The sequence below is a fragment of the Lissotriton helveticus genome, chromosome 5_1 (genome assembly GCF_964261635.1).
Source record: "Lissotriton helveticus chromosome 5_1, aLisHel1.1, whole genome shotgun sequence".
NCBI lineage: Eukaryota > Metazoa > Chordata > Amphibia > Caudata > Salamandridae > Lissotriton > Lissotriton helveticus.
In genome coordinates this window covers 1815269115-1815288429 of record NC_136065.1, presented here as the reverse complement: position 1 = coordinate 1815288429, position 19315 = coordinate 1815269115, and positions in this window count along the sequence as shown.

Here is a 19315-nt window from a genome sequence, read left to right as displayed (position 1 = left end):
ACTATCAGTGGCTACAGTTAAGCCACATTTGGAGATTACGATATTATTCTATATGCAATGACCCCTGATTAGCTAGATAAAGGCATAGGAAGGAAATCTCCGTCTCAAAGGTAATCACCCAGAAAAATGGCACAATTTAACAGTTAAATTAAGGACAGTGTTAGAACACGTATTAAAACAGTACCAGGTTTTCTTTCTAATAAAAGGCAACCACAGAGGAGGTATCTACCATCATTAAAACAAGGAGCAGCAGACCACAGACCGCAGAGCACAATACTGCACAACACACGAATTTAGAAGATACCTCACGGTTATGGGCTTATTAGCCACAAGAGGGCAAAAAAATGTTGACTGAGTCACTTCACAAAGCAATGACCCTCTGTACAAAAGACTACATTTGAATTACGAAAAAATATTACCTCTGCTCTACATAGCTTATTTTCCCAACCAACTTTTTTTGTAGAATGCATTATGCCACACATTTTGTGATTGTCGTAATAAACTCTTTCTCACACTCACCTATGTATAAATCAAAACAATGAATTTCACAAATTGTGTGGATGACCCATGCTCCTCCAAAATGATTTAGAAAAGTCCTGACTTCACATCATTGGCGATAGCTCACACCTCTTTTAAACAAATCTAGGCTATACAACTTTGACCCAGCAAGCAACTTGCCATCTTGTTTTTTGGAAACAAGTGTAACCTGGTACGCAAATAATAAAGCTCTTGTAATTTATAGATGAAAAATAGTGGTCCAAAAGGGCTTATTTCGAATACTAATTTAAAATTCTGGAAGGCAAATCAATTGCCCGCATGTCAACATATGAGTATGACACTTGTAACTACGTTACACAAGGTTTGTAACAGACTCCCCTCATAAACGCTATGTTTTTATTCGTTGCGGTTTATGTTGTTTATCCGCCCCACATAGTCGTTGTGGCATTTATCATCGGGTTGTCTGAAGTGCTGTATGCCAGCCTCAAACCTGAGGCAACCTCTGGTGTTGCGTAGTAGTGTCCAGAGATGCGCACAGATACCCCCGTTGGTGAAGGTAAAGGTAAAACACCCATCTACATCCTAAAAAACATTTTAATTGATACTGGATGTGATTAGTGAGTAAAAGAAGGAATGGGTATGCACTGTGAACAAGTTACTGGTTCTATGCATATCACTTTATCGTCAACATGTTTCTGCTCCTTTATGCCCAGCCGGGTCTATGGAGCATTCGTCAGGACAAAACAATAACAGAAAGGGTGATAACAAAAAAGGATACAAAATGATACAGTTTTTGTTAAAAAATACTCACACAACTTGTGCAGTATTCACTGAGTAATCTTAATTTTCCCTCAGTTTAGACAAGGTGTATTGACCTGGAATATAGAGAACAAAATTCATGCTACTACTCCACAATATTCAACAATGGGGGCAAAGAACTAGCTTGTTGCTGCTAGTGATATACTGGAACTAACTATTGTGTTTAGTTACCATTAGTTATCTTGTGCACAAATGGAAAGAAGGAAAATGGCGAATCCTACTAGGAGAATAAAGCAGGGAGATCACAGTGTCTTAATTTGTGTGATGATGTTATTGACACGTTGTTTCATCGTTCTGTACCTTTAGAGGAAAGGTATTCTAAACATGACTTAAATTATTAATTAAAAATCAAAAACCAGCATGGATAACTCACATTGCCTCATTTATAATGGTGTTATTCAAGTGTATTTGTAAAGCATATACATAGATAATCATCTGTCTCTCGAATTGGTACCAAGATGCTAAATTTCAAAGACACTGCCTACTCGAATACTATATCACACGTGTTCGTGGAGATTGAAACGGCTTAAACAAACAATCACTACGTGCGCAATGTTGCATTTTTACCTGTCAGCTGTAGGCTTTTCTCCTCGTCAGGGGAAATTGGACCCTCGGTCCCAGGCTGTATGCGGAGGGAAGTGAAAGGTTGAAAGTTATCGCTGTCGGCTCCAAGCGCCATGCTTACCAATCGTAGTCTTTGAACTTACCCGCATCGGAAGCGACTTCCGCGCACAGTGCTGGCTCTGCCCCTGGACGCGGAGTCGTCATTTCCGAGCGACTTTACCTGATCGTCGAGCGGCCAAAAAGAAAGAAAGAGGACTGTTGTTGCAGACAGTCGGGTTTTTCAAATCGGATGTGTTATAATTGGAAAACGGACCATTTATAGTACTTATTTGTAAATGTCTCGTTCTCACAACAGATAGAAAGTTTCATAATTATGAATGTGATACAAATCCAATACTTGAAAAGTGTTTTTAATGTATCTCTGTGCTATAAGTGAAATTTAAACATCGTCTTGGAAAATTCAGGCCTTCTGACAATAAATATTAACATTAGCATGTCGGTCATTTTTTGGCTGCCATAGTTTGATAGTCTCAGTAAACTTGTGGAAAAGTAAATTTTGCCATGTTCTGTGTCCCTACGTCTCATCCATCATATGTTATGTGTGCATGATCAATATGCATATGTTATTCCCCATTTCTGATTAAAGACGCAATTACAGTTGTGTCCACTTCTAGTATGTTAGTTTCCAGTCCTCGTGAATACTACGAATATCAGGCCTATGTAAGTAATGTTGCCACGTTTCTCAGTGTGCACGTTATTCAATTATAAAGTCCCCGTTTCCAGGCCTCAAAAGGGCCCGGACCACAGATTCAGCTCCTGTCTCCTGAAAGCCTCGCTGAGGAGCGATACAGCCCCCACCTGTATCCTCGACCCTTCACTTACTTCCTGCCTTGCAGTGCCCGGTGCACCCCGGCTCTGCCTCTGAGTCTGCCAAAAGTATGTTATAGTTCCTGCTATCAGTTCAGTCCTCCTCCTCTGCATTCCTAAGCTACTGAACTGCATCAATAGTTTCCGTCATTGTCTAGCCTTCTCGTCTCCACGTTAGAGAAATACTGTATTTAATGGTCATTTAATATTCTTCACGCACTACATGTAGAATAATGCATGGTCCAGTCTTAGAATCAAGTTAGCCTTTCCCCTCATGACTTCTAGTTTATATCAACATGTTCCCTAAACATGAGATACCAGATAGGGTTTAGGTACATGTCGCTCCGACCCTCCAGACTCTAGTCTCTGCTCCTAGCACAGAGTTCGTAGCCCCCAGCTTCTCCTAGTAACACGTCATTGCTAGTTTTCGCGCACCATTAGGTTAGAGGTCCCGGCTCCTTAGGTAGCCCCCTCCAATGTTTCCGCCCATTCCTGACATATTCTGTTACGTTTTGCATCACATGTCTAAGTAAACTCCCAGTTACACCTCTTATTTCTGTTATCTCTCGCGACTGCTACGCGTCACGCCTTCTACTCCACCTACTGTTACGCCCACTGCAATGTAATGCTATGTGTTTGCGCTATGTATATAAATCAATGTTTTGTTATTAAATGTTAGCGCGCTCATCCCAGACCTAGCCCCAGCAGCTGCTGGGCCTCTTTTCCCCTGCTGGGCCTCTTTTCCCCTGCTGGGCCCCAGTTGTCCTGCTGGGCCCCTGTCATTCTGTTCCTATGCAGGTTGTCCTGATCCTGTCCTTATGCTGTAATAAACCTGCAGAAACTCCTACTACCTCGAATCTTGACTCTTATTTTATTGAGCTATCTGTTATGCTATAAGTCTAGTCAAAAATAGGGTATTATTTATTTATTTACCACATAATGGCGCCCGAATAGGGACTTGCCCTTTCCCCACGCGTCGGTGAAGCCACGCCGACCCCCTGACCCTCTGCAGCCGTGACGGAACCATACCGGCCAAGTGCAGATATTTCTGCTTCAAGTATCCCTCAGGCCCACGGAGGAGACGGAGGAGGCGGTCCAGCATCCGAACGAGACGGTGGAGGAACGCGGCGAGTCCCGACCAGAGCCCAAGCCGAGAGTCCAAGGTCCGAGGTATCCGGAGGCCCACCCGTAACTGAAGTCCGAAGTCCGAAGTTCGTCGTCGTAGTCCAGTCCCGTCCGAGGCCTTCCGTTCCGTGCTGCCCGGTGAGTACCATTGCTGGGGTAGTATCTAGACAGGGTCAGTCTAAATTGACCCCTGGTCCGTGGGTTGGTGGTACCCAAGCCCACAAACGAAGTGTTCACCTAGGTGGATACGGGTCTTGATGCGTTCCTTTATGGGACCGGTATGTTCCGTACTGTTACAGCAGTGCATCCAGTAACTCTAGTCTGTTCCGTTCTCGAGAATTCTGTTCTGTTTCTGTTTTCAGTATTTTCAGGTAGTATTCTGTTCGAACTGTTATATTATGATATTGTTTAATGTATTCCCAATGTCGTGGTATGCCTGAATTGTTTTTCCAATTGTTATTGTTTTTCGTGTATTGTATTGTGTTCCGATTCAAGTTTAGAATGCCGCTCTTTTCCAAGTTACGTCAGTTAAAAACTAGAAAGGGTCTGCTGGAAGCAGCAGTTCCTGTTCCGCCTAGGGACAGTCCAGGTCACTTTATGTATCAGAAACATGGCATAAGCGCCATATTGTATCTAGATTTATGGGTAGAGTATACCAAACAGTTAGAAGAAAAATATAGATGGCCCGTATCGGGTACATGGGATGCCGAATGTATCGTGCGAGTAGAAGAAGCATTATGGAAAAAGAAAGCCAGACAGTCACAGAAAGATGCCATCGAGTTATGGCGTAAGGAAGCGCATAGAAGAACGGAAAAGGAAGTCAGAAAGTCAGAGTTAAGTAGAGAATCCCAAGAACGAGCCCAAGAAAGAGAATTAATCGAGATAGGTGAACAAGTTAAAGCCGAACAGTCAGACAGACAGAGGCATGCCCTCATTAAGGGTATGTATCCTCTTCTTGCCGAAGGAGTGCCAAAAGCGACCCCAGAGGCATCTAGTAACTTCCCGCCGCCATTAGTTCCGACCAAGCTACGTCACAAACCGACCGCAGCTGATATTTTTATTTCGTCCTATTTGGACGACACAGTTCCAGAATATGCAAATCCAGTTCGCGCTCCACCTGTCCCCGTAAATCAGGCACTTCCCGCTCCTCCAGACACCGGAGTACCTGTTACGGTACCCCCGGGTCAGCCAGCCATACAAGTTCAGCCCACGTTACAATTACCGACCCTGCAAGCACGAAGAATGTCAGTCGACGATTCTAGTCTAGGGGCCGCAGGAGGAGGTCCTCCTCAAACCCCGCCACCACACAATCGTTTGTCAGCACTCGAATTACATGCTCAAGCATCACAGCGTACTCCTAGAAGTAATAAGTCTGTTACAGAAATCAGACAGGCCCTTGCCGAATGTGTCTATGACACAGTCCCAGGCGAGTATAATATGGTTTTATATTCCGTACGCGTAAGAAGGGTGACCGAGTATCTTGTCACCTTGCCGAATATGAAGGAAGATCTAGACAGAATATATCGTTTCATCCGTACAGGGGATGATCCAGAAAGTATTGGCGAGATTATGTCTCAAAGAAAAGCCGAGATTCAGCTCATGGTATTAAAGTTCCTGATCAATTGTCTAATAAGAGAACAAGATTATCCGTCTAAAGATCCCGCCGAAATGAGAATCTTAACAAGGTGGAGTGATAATATAGCCGAGGGTAAGCACAAGACCATTAGTGCCATGGAAAGTATGTACAAGAAAATTCGTAAAGAAATAATAAGGTTACACGAACAGCGTAAAGCAGCACAAGTAAGCGAGAAAGAAAGTGTCTCTGATCCTGAAGAGGAAGAAGAGAATCCCGCCAGAATAGCGTATGTAGGAAAATCCCGATTTCCAGATCGCCATTTACGTTCAGAACCCAAGTCTATGTTTCATCATCCAGCGCCAGAACGAGGTTCTCTAGAACAAGTATTTCAAGCTACCGATCACATTCTGAAATCACGAGTCGGTTACAGCGAATTAAGTACCATGCACGAACAAGAACTAGCCCGATCAGCAGTCCGATGGATTACTGACTCTACCACTTTTTCAGACGAAATAGTGGCACAAATGTTTCTGAAACTGCCCCCAGCCGAGCAACGACTGGTGGGTATGTATATGATCCAGCACCTCATTACCTTGTATGAGGGTCAACATTCTGATCCAGGCCCGTTACATGATATCCTGAACGAGTTACTCCAGTACAGATGGGGAGGTCTAGGTACCGATTTAATTAGTGTCATTCTAGAACAGCGTCACAAGTATAGAACGTTCCTGAACCCGCATTTTGTTCATGTCTCACCCCCAGAACGTAAACCATTCTATATAGACAGACAGAATCCGCTACGAGAAGTCCACCCAGTCCAAGGGGCGGGTGGCGTAATGCAACGAGTGTTTGTATACACTCCGATATCAAAGATGGAACTCCTCGAGATGAAGAAATTAATTCCCTGTCATGACAAAGATCCAGCGGGGTTCCATAGAGAATTAAAAGACATGCTCCGTATGGGAGAATACACTTACCCAGATATCATTAAAATGTTAAAGGTCCTGCTACCCGCAGGGGTGTATGAAAAGTTAAAAGAAAAAGAATGGGAGGTGGGAGAGAAAAAGATCGATTGGACAGCTCTAGAAGCTGAAGACAAGGCACGAGTACCAGGTACCGGTCTTGGAGATAAATGTAAAGAATTACCAGAATTATTGATTCAAGTTTTACCCAGATTATTGACAACTAGGAAAGAAGACTGGGATGCAATCTCAGCCTGTAAACAGAAACAAGATGAAGACCTTAGTGATTTTTATTCTAGATTTGAGAAATGTTTCAGCATTAATAGTGGTCTCAAGACAAGTAGTGAGTCATACCCTCATCTTTTCGTTACCAAATTAGTCGAGAATTCAAGTCCACAAATTAAAAACCGAGTTTTGAAAGTCGAAAGCACCTGGCAAGCAAATACTCCGTCCCAGATGCTCCAGATGCTCCAGTATCACCAGAATAGAATCAGAGAAGAGCAAGAACACGAAAGAAAACGTATGAAAGACACGAAAATGAAAGTGCTAGTTGCACAGTCTATTCCTCAAGACAGTCAGAAGAGAGGTCCGAATCAAGCCAGTCATCCTGCGGCTCCCGTTAAAGGGAACTGCAATTATTGTAAACAGCCAGGTCATTTTATAAACGAGTGTGCAGTTCTGAAACACAACATAGCTACTGGTAAGACTAAAGAAAGACCACGTCCGCCGAGACAAGAACAAGTTTCACAGACTCCTCAGTCACAGAATGCACCACAGACAGTTACCGTACCGCAGCCTATTGCTGCAACACAGCATGTCACACAGCAGATGTACCAGTATGCACAGTCTGAGTATCCAGAGTACCAACAGTATTCATGAAACAGCCTAGAGAGGGAGGTAGGCTTGCCTCTCATCGAGATACCTGTAGACCAAGAAGGTCCCTATGTTCATAGTCAAGTATTAGGGAAAGACAGAAAGTTTTTGATCGATACAGGGGCAAGTAGGACCACAATTAGTCACGCCGAAGTTCCAGGGGCTCCGCTCTCAGGCTCAAGAAATGTTTCCCTTGGATTTTCAGGAAAACCCATAGTTAATGAGATATCAAAGCCAGTTACTCTAGAAGTAGGTCCCTTGTCCCGTACTACTGATCTGTTACTTACTAAGTCATGTCCAGAAAATCTATTAGGCATTAAGACACTGAAAGAGTTAGGTGCAGTTATTTGCTGTTCCCCAGAGGGAATACGTCTGTTCCTACGTGACTTTAAAGGTCACTATGTATTACGAGATTTTGATTCAAGATTGTCTAATGTTCCGCAGCATTTATGGGCGCAAGGTCCAACTGATGTAGGTTACATGCAAATCACACCCTATCGTGTGACTCTCAAACCAGGTGTAGTGTTACCACGAATCAGGCAGTACAGATTGCCACCTGAGGCTGTAGCAGCCTTATCCGAAATTATTGACGAGCTCATGGCTCAAGGAGTAGTTGTAGAAACGGACTCCAATGTATGTAATTCTCCGATCATTCCAGTCATGAAACGTACTGATCCAAATGCACCCCCAGTATATCGATTAGTGATTGATTTACGAGAGCTTAACAAATGTATTATTCCTCAGTACCCAGTTGTTCCAGACATTTCTTCCCTGTTAACAGCCATTGATTCCGAAGCCATGTTTTTCACTGTTATTGACCTCAAGAATGCATTTTTTAGTGTTCCAATTCATCCAGACAGCCAGTTTCTTTTCGGATTTTGTTTAAATGGAAGGAGCTATATGTTTACACGCGCTCCTCAAGGTTTCACAGAAAGCCCTAGTATTTACAGTCAAGCACTCAAGAGACAACTAGACAACATTCACATGCCAACTGACACTGCCCTGCTCCAGTATGTCGATGATCTACTGATCACAGCCCGTTCTGAACGTGACTGCGAGCGTGCATCACTTACGGTTCTGTATTTTCTAGCCGAGATGGGGCACAAGGTGTCACCTTCGAAGCTTCAATTCTGTGTCCAGCAAGTGGTATACTTAGGACACTTGCTGTCCAAGAGGGGTAGGCAGTTGACACCCGACCGTATCCAGTTAATAGCGAGTCTTCCCCAGCCCAGAACCCAGAAGGAGGTACGTGCTTTTATCGGCCTTACTTCTTATTGTAGACAATGGATCCCCCAGTATGCATTCCTAGCCAAGCCACTGATACAGTTAACGACACAGGAGGCAGCCGTATCGACTGTCCTCCCTTGGACATCTGACCATACACTTAGTTTCAACGAGTTAAAGAAAGCCCTATGTCAAGCTCCAGTTCTAGCTACACCGAACTACAGTAAGCCTTTTACACTTTTCGTTACAGAACGCGAAGGTACAGCATTATCTGTTCTCACACAAGATCAAGCAGGTCAATACAAGCCCTGTGCTTATTTCTCGAGCACATTAGATCCAGTCGCCCAGGCGTTGCCTGCGTGCCTCAAGTCAGTTGCAGCCACAGCACTAGCTATCAGACAAAGTGATTCTATAGTTTTAGGACATTCCCTGACAGTACAAGTTCCACATTCAGTAGAAGTTCTTTTAAACCGAACACAAACTCAGCACTTGACAATTGCACGTTTAACAGGTTATGAATTGACACTGTTCCAGCCACACATAGAAATTAGACGCTGCAACGTCCTGAATCCTGCTACACTGTTACCATCAGTTAATTCAAATCCAGACACACATGATTGTGTGGAAGTAGTTAACATTACGACAAAGCCAAGACAAGACCTGACAGATATTCCGTTACCAGATCCTGACCTGACACTTTATGTGGATGGTTCATGTATGAGAACTAGTACAGGAGAACTAGTCGCCGCGTATGCAGTGACTACTGACACTGAAGTTATTGAAACACACCGTATTGATACTCTGTCCGCTCAAGCAGCAGAGCTAGTTGCTCTGACACAAGCCTGTATACATGCCAAAAACCTGAAGGTTAATGTTTACACAGATTCACGTTACGCATTCGGAGTTGTACACGACTTCGGAGTGCTCTGGCAGGAGAGAGGTTTTATGACTTCTCATGGAACCAAGATTCAGCATGGTCTCCTTATTCAAGCCCTGTTAGATGCCATACATTTACCGACATCTATTGCTATCATGAAGTGCAAAGCACATACGAAAGTCACTGACATTATTTCCCAAGGTAATGATTTAGCAGACCGCACAGCCAAGCTTACAGCACAGACTCCAGACATTCCAGTTAATCAGACACATATTCCAGATCTGACCACATGCATGACAGTTAAGGACCCTACACAAGATGTCATAGATATCCAGTTACATGCTACTCCCGATGAAATCAAGAAATGGTCTGTACAAGGAGGGGTCCAGACAGATCAAGGATGGTTAACGAAGGGTAGAGCCACATGGTTTCTCCCCGATTCTATGGTTCAAGTCATTATCAATACCGCACATAGTCCAGCACATTTAGGAGAAAAAGCTATGTTAGACAGTATCCAGAACATTTGGTTCAACAAGCATTTACGAGCTGCAGCCAAGCAGAAAGTCCGTACCTGTATGATATGTTGTCAGTTTAATCCAGGAAAAAGTGTCCCGGTGGAACAAGGTGGTTTCCAGCCCCCTGACCACCCTTTTGAGGTCCTCCAGATGGATTATATTCAAATGGAGCGATGTCGAGGTTTCAAGTATGTCCTTGTAGTTGTATGCGCCCTGTCCAGATGGACAGAAGCATATCCAGTCCCAGATTACACAGCCGCGACCACTGCCAAGCAGTTGGTTCGTGAATTCTTCCCTAGATATGGACTCCCTAGAGTCATATATTCTGATAACGGCCAGCCATTCTCATCCGAACTCATGAAACACGTTTCCCTGTTGTTAGGGTACCAGTGGAAGTTCCATTGTGTACGCCATCCAGAAGCAGCTGGACTAGTCGAAAGACATAATCAGACTCTGAAAATCCGTATAGCAAAAGTTTGTAAAGACAAGGGTGTGGACTGGTTAGTAGCTTTGCCAGTCGCTCTGTTTTACATGCGTATGGTCGCACATTCCAGATCAGGTCTGTCCCCGTATGAGGTCGTTTTCGGCCGCCCCCCTAATATGTGGGGTACTCCTAGACCCCGAAGTATTACCGATGTTTCATGTAATATGCTGACAGATTACCTAGCTTCCTTGATGTCTGCCCTCAACTCATGTCGTTCACAGGTTGCCGCCGCATTTCCAGACAATACCGAGGTGGCACCGCACGAGATCGTTCCAGGTTCCTTGGTGATGATCAGAAATTTCGACAGATCAAGTCCGCTGGAACCACGTTGGAAGGAGCCACGTCAGGTCCTTTTGACCACCCGAACTGCCGTCAAGTTGGAAGGCAGGAAGGGGTGGGTCCACCTTTCTCATGTAAAACTTTTCAAAGGACCGAAACCGGTCTTCAGAAACATTGCCAAGAACATTTCCCAGGAATCGAAGGATTGCCAGAACATTGTTTTAAAGGACTGTCCCGCACAAGACTTTACTACAACCCCTCCCTTGTTAGAGAAAACTCCGCAACAGGAGTATAAATTAAAGCTCAGGTCTAATAAGTCAGCCAGTTTGATTGTATAAGTCCTCCCCTAGGTGAAACGGTTAGATTGTTTCTGACATGTATAAAATAGACCCCCATAGTGAGAGAGTCAGTCAAAGCTCAATTAAATGTATCGTTTTTCTGAGTTTCATATTATTCATCAGCATAATGATTTCCTGCACTAGTTACGCACTTTTCCTGTGTTTTCCAGTTCCTCATGTAAATATGTCTGCTAATGCTACAGTAGAGCACACGTTTAGTGATCTGCCTCCTCACGAATATGCATACCGCCTCGCTATGCGTAATAACACATTTATCCGTATGTTACATTATTCACACCAGACCAGCAATGCCACTAATTGTTGGGTGTGTGGTCGACTCCCCCCTTTCCAGACACCGAAGGGAGTTCTGCCACTCTTTCCTTATCCATTCTCACACAATGGTTCGTGTGGAGCATGGTCCACGTTAACGTCATCCTCAACAGATATGTCTTTTCTTAACAGTACATGTTTCCCTGACAAGCAAGGTTTCCCCCACAGAACAGGTTCAGATTTAGAAAATGAAGTATATGATTTAGGAAATTATTCGTCGAATTTCATGGTTCTGAATGTTCAGTCTGATACTACTCCAGACTCACCCGCTATTTCAGTACTACCAGTCAAAGGCGAATTATGTGTCCGTAGTTATGGTTCTGTACATATAGGTCATAGTGAATGTACTACTGTTATCAAGTATAGTGACAGTGGGAAATCTATTTTCAAAGCATCACGTCATTCTTATTTTATTTGTGGTCAAACTGCATATGTCCGTCTGCCCCTCGATTGGGAGGGAACCTGTTACATTGCTTTCCTACTGCCACCTGTTTTTCTAGCCCCACCTGACTATCATAAGAATTCTTTCTTAGTACACACTAGACACAAGAGAAATCTCCCGATTGTTGATTATACTGAAACCACCGCAGAGCAATTCATTGATATAGATAAAGGTGTTTTCCCTTATTTAGGTACAGTTGTAAATAGTAAACTCATTCGTAGGTTAACAAGAACCCTTGAAGCAGTAGTAGATGAGACTGCCTCCGCTCTAGGTAACTTAACTGAAGAGCAATCCTTTATGAGAATTGTCGTTTTACAGAATCGTCTCGTCCTTGACGTCATACTGGCCGATAGGGGCGGGGCCTGTAGAATTCTCGGATCCAGTTGTTGTATTTTCATTCCAAATAACGCGCCGTCTGTTTATTCAGCTATAACCAGACTCCATAAAATTGCCCATCTGTTACACCAAGATCCAGGCACCTGGACATGGTCCGGTTGGTTCTGGAATATAATTTCCGCATGGGGTTGGAAAGTCCTGTCCTTTTTAGGTATTGCAGTAGCGATCATATTTAGCTGCTGCCTCTGTATACAATGTGGCCCTGCGATTTGCAGCATGTGTGCTACCTCTTGTATTCCCAGTCCCAAGCCCTGTTCTAAATCCCGTTCCAAGACAATTCGAGACGAGCAAATGGTACTGTATGAAATGATAGATGGTATCATGAATATTGATGTTTCCTGATGGAAACGTAGTGACAAGGAGGGAATGTGGAAAAGTAAATTTTGCCATGTTCTGTGTCCCTACGTCTCATCCATCATATGTTATGTGTGCATGATCAATATGCATATGTTATTCCCCATTTCTGATTAAAGACGCAATTACAGTTGTGTCCACTTCTAGTATGTTAGTTTCCAGTCCTCGTGAATACTACGAATATCAGGCCTATGTAAGTAATGTTGCCACGTTTCTCAGTGTGCACGTTATTCAATTATAAAGTCCCCGTTTCCAGGCCTCAAAAGGGCCCGGACCACAGATTCAGCTCCTGTCTCCTGAAAGCCTCGCTGAGGAGCGATACAGCCCCCACCTGTATCCTCGACCCTTCACTTACTTCCTGCCTTGCAGTGCCCGGTGCACCCCGGCTCTGCCTCTGAGTCTGCCAAAAGTATGTTATAGTTCCTGCTATCAGTTCAGTCCTCCTCCTCTGCATTCCTAAGCTACTGAACTGCATCAATAGTTTCCGTCATTGTCTAGCCTTCTCGTCTCCACGTTAGAGAAATACTGTATTTAATGGTCATTTAATATTCTTCACGCACTACATGTAGAATAATGCATGGTCCAGTCTTAGAATCAAGTTAGCCTTTCCCCTCATGACTTCTAGTTTATATCAACATGTTCCCTAAACATGAGATACCAGATAGGGTTTAGGTACATGTCGCTCCGACCCTCCAGACTCTAGTCTCTGCTCCTAGCACAGAGTTCGTAGCCCCCAGCTTCTCCTAGTAACACGTCATTGCTAGTTTTCGCGCACCATTAGGTTAGAGGTCCCGGCTCCTTAGGTAGCCCCCTCCAATGTTTCCGCCCATTCCTGACATATTCTGTTACGTTTTGCATCACATGTCTAAGTAAACTCCCAGTTACACCTCTTATTTCTGTTATCTCTCGCGACTGCTACGCGTCACGCCTTCTACTCCACCTACTGTTACGCCCACTGCAATGTAATGCTATGTGTTTGCGCTATGTATATAAATCAATGTTTTGTTATTAAATGTTAGCGCGCTCATCCCAGACCTAGCCCCAGCAGCTGCTGGGCCTCTTTTCCCCTGCTGGGCCTCTTTTCCCCTGCTGGGCCCCAGTTGTCCTGCTGGGCCCCTGTCATTCTGTTCCTATGCAGGTTGTCCTGATCCTGTCCTTATGCTGTAATAAACCTGCAGAAACTCCTACTACCTCGAATCTTGACTCTTATTTTATTGAGCTATCTGTTATGCTATAAGTCTAGTCAAAAATAGGGTATTATTTATTTATTTACCACAAACTGCAAGAGCTATATCCATATTTATGAGAAGTGGTGCCACTGGATGTCATCATTAAGCCCCCCTTGATTTGTTTTGAGCCTGTCGACCCACCTTTGTTCCTTCTCGTATAAGATCTTTTCAACATTGGTGGTTTTATCTTTCAGCATCTCTAGTACTGTCCATTTAAGTTCATCAGCACTGTGGCCCTCTTCCACAAAGTGTGTGCATAATTTCGTGGTAGTCTTTTTTAGCCTTATGTTGTTCCTGTGTTCTCCCACTCTTATTTTGACTCTTCTACATGTCATCCCAATGTATCGTTTCTGACATGGGCACGTTATCATGTAAATAACATGTGTAGAATTGCAGTTCGTGTGTGCCCTTTGAGTCCAATTGAGGGTTTCTGTAAGTTTGATGTTCTTTGTTGCGGTAGTGAATTTGCACACATGGCAAGTACCACATGGGTAGTGTCCAGTTACTGGGCACATATCAATGTCTCTAGGGAGTCCTGGTTGTAGGAGTCTTCTGGGGCGGGTATGTACAAGTATGTCTTTTAAGTTTCTTGTTCGTCGGTTAGCGAACCTTGGTTTAGGCCAGTCTAGATTGCCAGTTGATAGAATGCGCCAGTTCTTATTTATCAGCTTTTTTATTTGATAAGTGGCAGGGCTGAATGTCGTGACACAGGTCACCAGGTCTGTGATAGGTTCCTTTATTATTGTTTCCAAAAGGCACTGCCTTGGTTGATTTTTCGCCCTCCTGCGACATTTAGATATTATTGATTTTTTGTAGTCTCTTTCTTCAAGTTTGATAGATAGTTCTTGCGCTTGTTTTTTATAGTCGCAATCTAGACTACAATTACGTTTGAGCCTCAAAAACTGGCTATAGGGCAAATTGTCTCTCAGTGGTTTTGGATGGAAACTCTTGTAGGATAGTAAACTAGAGTTTCCATCAACAACAATATTAACATACTTGTACATACCTGCCCCAGAAGACTCCTACAATCAGGACTCCCTAGAGACATTGATATGAGCCCAGTAACTGGACACTACCCATGTGGTACTTGCCATGTGTGCAAATTCACTACCGCAACAAAGAACATCAAACTTACAGAAACCCTCAATTGGACTCAAAGGGCACACACGAACTGCAATTCTACACATGTTATTTACATGATAACGTGCCCATGTCAGAAACGATACATTGGCATGACATGTAGAAGAGTCAAAATAAGAGTGGGAGAACACAGGAGCAACATAAGGCTAAAAAAGACTACCACGAAATTATGCACACACTTTGTGGAGGAGGGCCACAGTGCTGATGAACTTAAATGGACAGTACTAGAGATGCTGAAAGATAAAACCACCAATGTTGAAAAGATCTTATACGAGAAGGAACAAAGGTGGGTCGACAGGCTCAAAACAAATCAAGGGGGCTTAATGATGACATCCAGTGGCACCACTTCTCATAAATATGGATATAGCTCTTGCAGTTTACTGAGACTATCAAACTATGGCAGCCAAAAAATGACCTACATGCTAATGTTAATATTTATTGTCAGAAGGCCTGAATTTTCCAAGACGATGTTTAAATTTCACTTATAGCACAGAGATACATTAAAAACACTTTTCAAGAATTGGATTTGTATCACATTCATAATTATGAAACTTTCTATCTGTTGTGAGAACGAGACATTTACAAATAAGTACTATAAATGGTCCGTTTTCCAATTATAACACATCCGATTTGAAAAACCCGACTGCCTGCAACAACAGTCCTCTTTCTTTCTTTTTGGCCGCTCGACGATCAGGTAAAGTCGCTCGGAAATGACGACTCCGCGTCCAGGCGCAGAGCCAGCACTGTACGCGGAAGTCGCTTCCGATGCGGGTAAGTTCAAAGACTACGAGTGGTAAGCATGGCGCTTGGAGCCGACAGCGATAACTTTCAACCTTTCACTTCCCTCCGCATACAGCCTGGGACCGAGGGTCCAATTTCCCCTGACGAGGAGAAAAGCCTACAACTGACAGGTAAAAATGCAACATTGCGCACGTAGTGATTGTTTGTTTAAGCCGTTTCAATCTCCACGAACACGTGTGATATAGTATTCGAGTAGGCAGTGTCTTTGAAATTTAGCATCTTGGTACCAATTCGAGAGACAGATGATTATCTATGTAAATGCTTTACAAATACACTTGAATAACACCATTATAAATGAGGCAATGTGAGTTATCCATGCTGGTTTTTGAATTTTAATTAATAATTTAAGTCATGTTTAGAATACCTTTCCTCTAAAGGTACAGAACGATGAAACAACGTGTCAATAACATCATCACACAAATTAAGACACTGTGATCTCCCTGCTTTATACTCCTAGTAGGATTCGCCATTTTTCTTCTTTCCATTTGTGCACAAGATAACTAATGGTAACTAAACACAATAGTTAGTTCCAGTATATCACTAGCAGCAACAAGCTAGTTCTTTGCCCCCATTGTTGAATATTGTGGAGTAGTAGCATGAATTTTGTTCTCTATATTCCAGGTCAATACACCTTGTCTAAACTGAGGGAAAATTAAGATTACTCAGTGAATACTGCACAAGTTGTGTGAGTATTTTTTAACTGAAACTGTATCATTTTGTATCCTTTTTTGTTATCACCCTTCCTGTTATTGTTTTGTCCTGCCGAATGCTCCATAGACCCGGCTGGGCATAAAGGAGCAGAAACATGTTGACGATAAAGTGATATGCATAGAACCAGTAACTTGTTCACAGTGCATACCCATTCCTTCTTTTAATCACTAATCACATCCAGTATCAATTAAAATGTTTTTTGGGATGTACATGGGTGTTTTACCTTTACCTTCACCAACGGGGGTATCTGTACGCATCTCTGGACACTACTACGCAACACCAGAGGTTGCCTCAGGTTTGAGACTGGCATACAGCACTTCAGACAGCCCGATGATAAATGCCACAACGACTATGTGGGGCGGATAAACAACATAAACCGCAACGAATAAAAACATAGCGTTTATGAGGGGAGTCTGTTACAAACCTTGTGTAACGTAGTTACAAGTGTCCTGTTCTTTTGATTTTTGATATCTGACAAGGGGAATTAACCGGACACTACATTCCTCCTCCCTCTTTTGATTGTGAATGAAACATATGAGTATGAACTTGGGAAAAGTTATCTGCAAAATAGCACGTTTATTATTCTGATATAACATTATGCCGCTGTTCGTCAGTAAATGTGCAGTGCTCATATGCGATCACTCACTGACAAAAGTGATATATAAGTGAACAGTGTATATATATATATATTACCTACTGGCCGTTGCCAGTAGGTAGTTATAGTTAGGACCTTGTTTCTATTCAAAAATATTTTTTTCTTTTCCCAATAACTTTGGCGCCGGTTGACGAATCTTTGTGAAATTTTCAAACTAGTGGGGCACGAGAAAAAAAGGGGGGGTCACAAAACGCGTTTTCCCCATGTTATTTTCCATAGGAAGCTTTAGACAAAGCTACAGGCCGAACTGCTGAACGGAATTACACCAAATTTGGCAAAAAGGTAGCCCTTGGTTCAGAAAGAGCCCTTTTTAGGTCTCGCCTACGCAGCGCCCAAGCGCTGCTTAGGAGGGACCTCTTGGCATCATTCAGGACTTTTGTCAAACTCGTGCATGTTTTGCACTGTTCTCTATTTCCACTTGTGCACGTTTGGCATTTCCCTTGCGGGAGCGAGCAGCGGTGACATCTGTTAGCAATTAACGCGCCTGCCGCTGCTCGCTTTCATAAGGTAAATACCAAACGTGCACGAGTGGCAATAGGTAAATGCTGTAAATAGAGTGCGGGTAAATGGACTGCAGGACGCACTTGTCTTTCAGTGCTTGTTTTTGTTGTTCGCGAACAGAAAATACACGCAAATAAATAAAAGTCACAGTTTTCTTGATCGCATTTATGTCTCATTTTTACCACATAAAGATTCTCTCTCTTATGGTAGTTTGCACAACACCGTGGACACAGATTGGTCCGGCTAGCAATCAACCTTACCTTTATCCTGCGTACCGGATATGATTTCCTCCTCTTTGGGGTTAGGGACCTGGGTGATAATGGACGTGTTGTTCATGGAAACGAATGTCGCTTGAGCTCGCCCACCCCCTCCATCAAGATGCGGTCCTCAACCACCCCCTTCAATCGATAAACAATATAGAAAAATTCCTGCAATAAGTCTCCTGGCACATTCGAAGCCACGGAGAAGGCCCTTCCTATTTTTTCTTCAGCATGAATTCAAAGCGAGAGGAAGCAATGAATCAGTGCAAATAAGGTGGCTACCTGTCCGCTACTTACACGGACCTTCCGTGAAGTCAATCAGTCTAATTTCCGCTCTCCTTTGTTTATATTTTAACGGATGTCATTTGTCTGTAAATTTTCAACACTTCCGGGTCGCTTCACCACAGATCCCACAGCCGAACATATTCTGTTTGTCGCTTGGGAGTATGCGGGACTTGATCGGAGCACTGGCAGCCCCTCATCCAATCCTAACGAGTCACAGAAATTTGAAGCATTGATTGGCCGAAGCGCATGTATGTCTGTTAGAAACGGGTAGCGTGGTGCAGAGCCGGCGGGCCAAACTCCGGAGGAAATGTGTAAAGCATCCACGCAGCACACACAGGCGACACACAAGGCACACTACAAAAAGAGACTCCACACCAGGTTGCATGAAAAACAGAAGGGGAATTTTGTGAAATAAACATATCAGAAGGGAATCACAGGTGCAGATAAACTGTGCCAGCTAACACTGGGTAATGATTCACATGGGAAACTATTAACAAGGCAGGGCCAATCGGGCCGCTGCCAGAACCATCACAAGGTACAATTAGGGTAAATGTGAAGTCCATCAGCAATGAAGGTATGACGACCAGTAGTTCTGTCAAAATCCTGAATTAAGAACTTCCCCTTAGCATAAGAGCATCTCATTAGCAACAACAATTTTAGCATAAGTCCATTACGCCTAGCCTGGGCAACATTGCCATACACATAAAAGCATTATCGTTAGGCATAGACCTGTGGGCATAAATCACATTAACGTGAGGCACCAAACCTGGGAAACATTAGGCATTACCGTAAAGCCTCATCAAGGGCTAAATACAACCTCATTAGCATAAAGGCATTAGTCATGAGAACACATTATGCATAGCTTCAGGCATAAATCACTGTTGCCGTAGGCCTGGAAGGGAAACATCAGGTTAGGCACAGTATACAGAATACCAACGCTGTAGCCTTAGGGGAAAAGAAACCTTAAGCATTAGGCATGAAAGGTAAACATCTGCCGTAGGCCTAAGTCCCATTAGATTACACATAAGCATAAAGGCAACATTAGGCATAAACTGAAATGTCAGGTTAGGCACAGGCCAAGTCACATTAGCGTGAGGACCTAGGCATAAAAAAACTCCTCATGGGTAACATCAGGCATATCAGATATGAGCCTGGAAGCATAACCTTAGGCAAAGGTACATTTGCATAGATCTCATTAACAGGAATAACA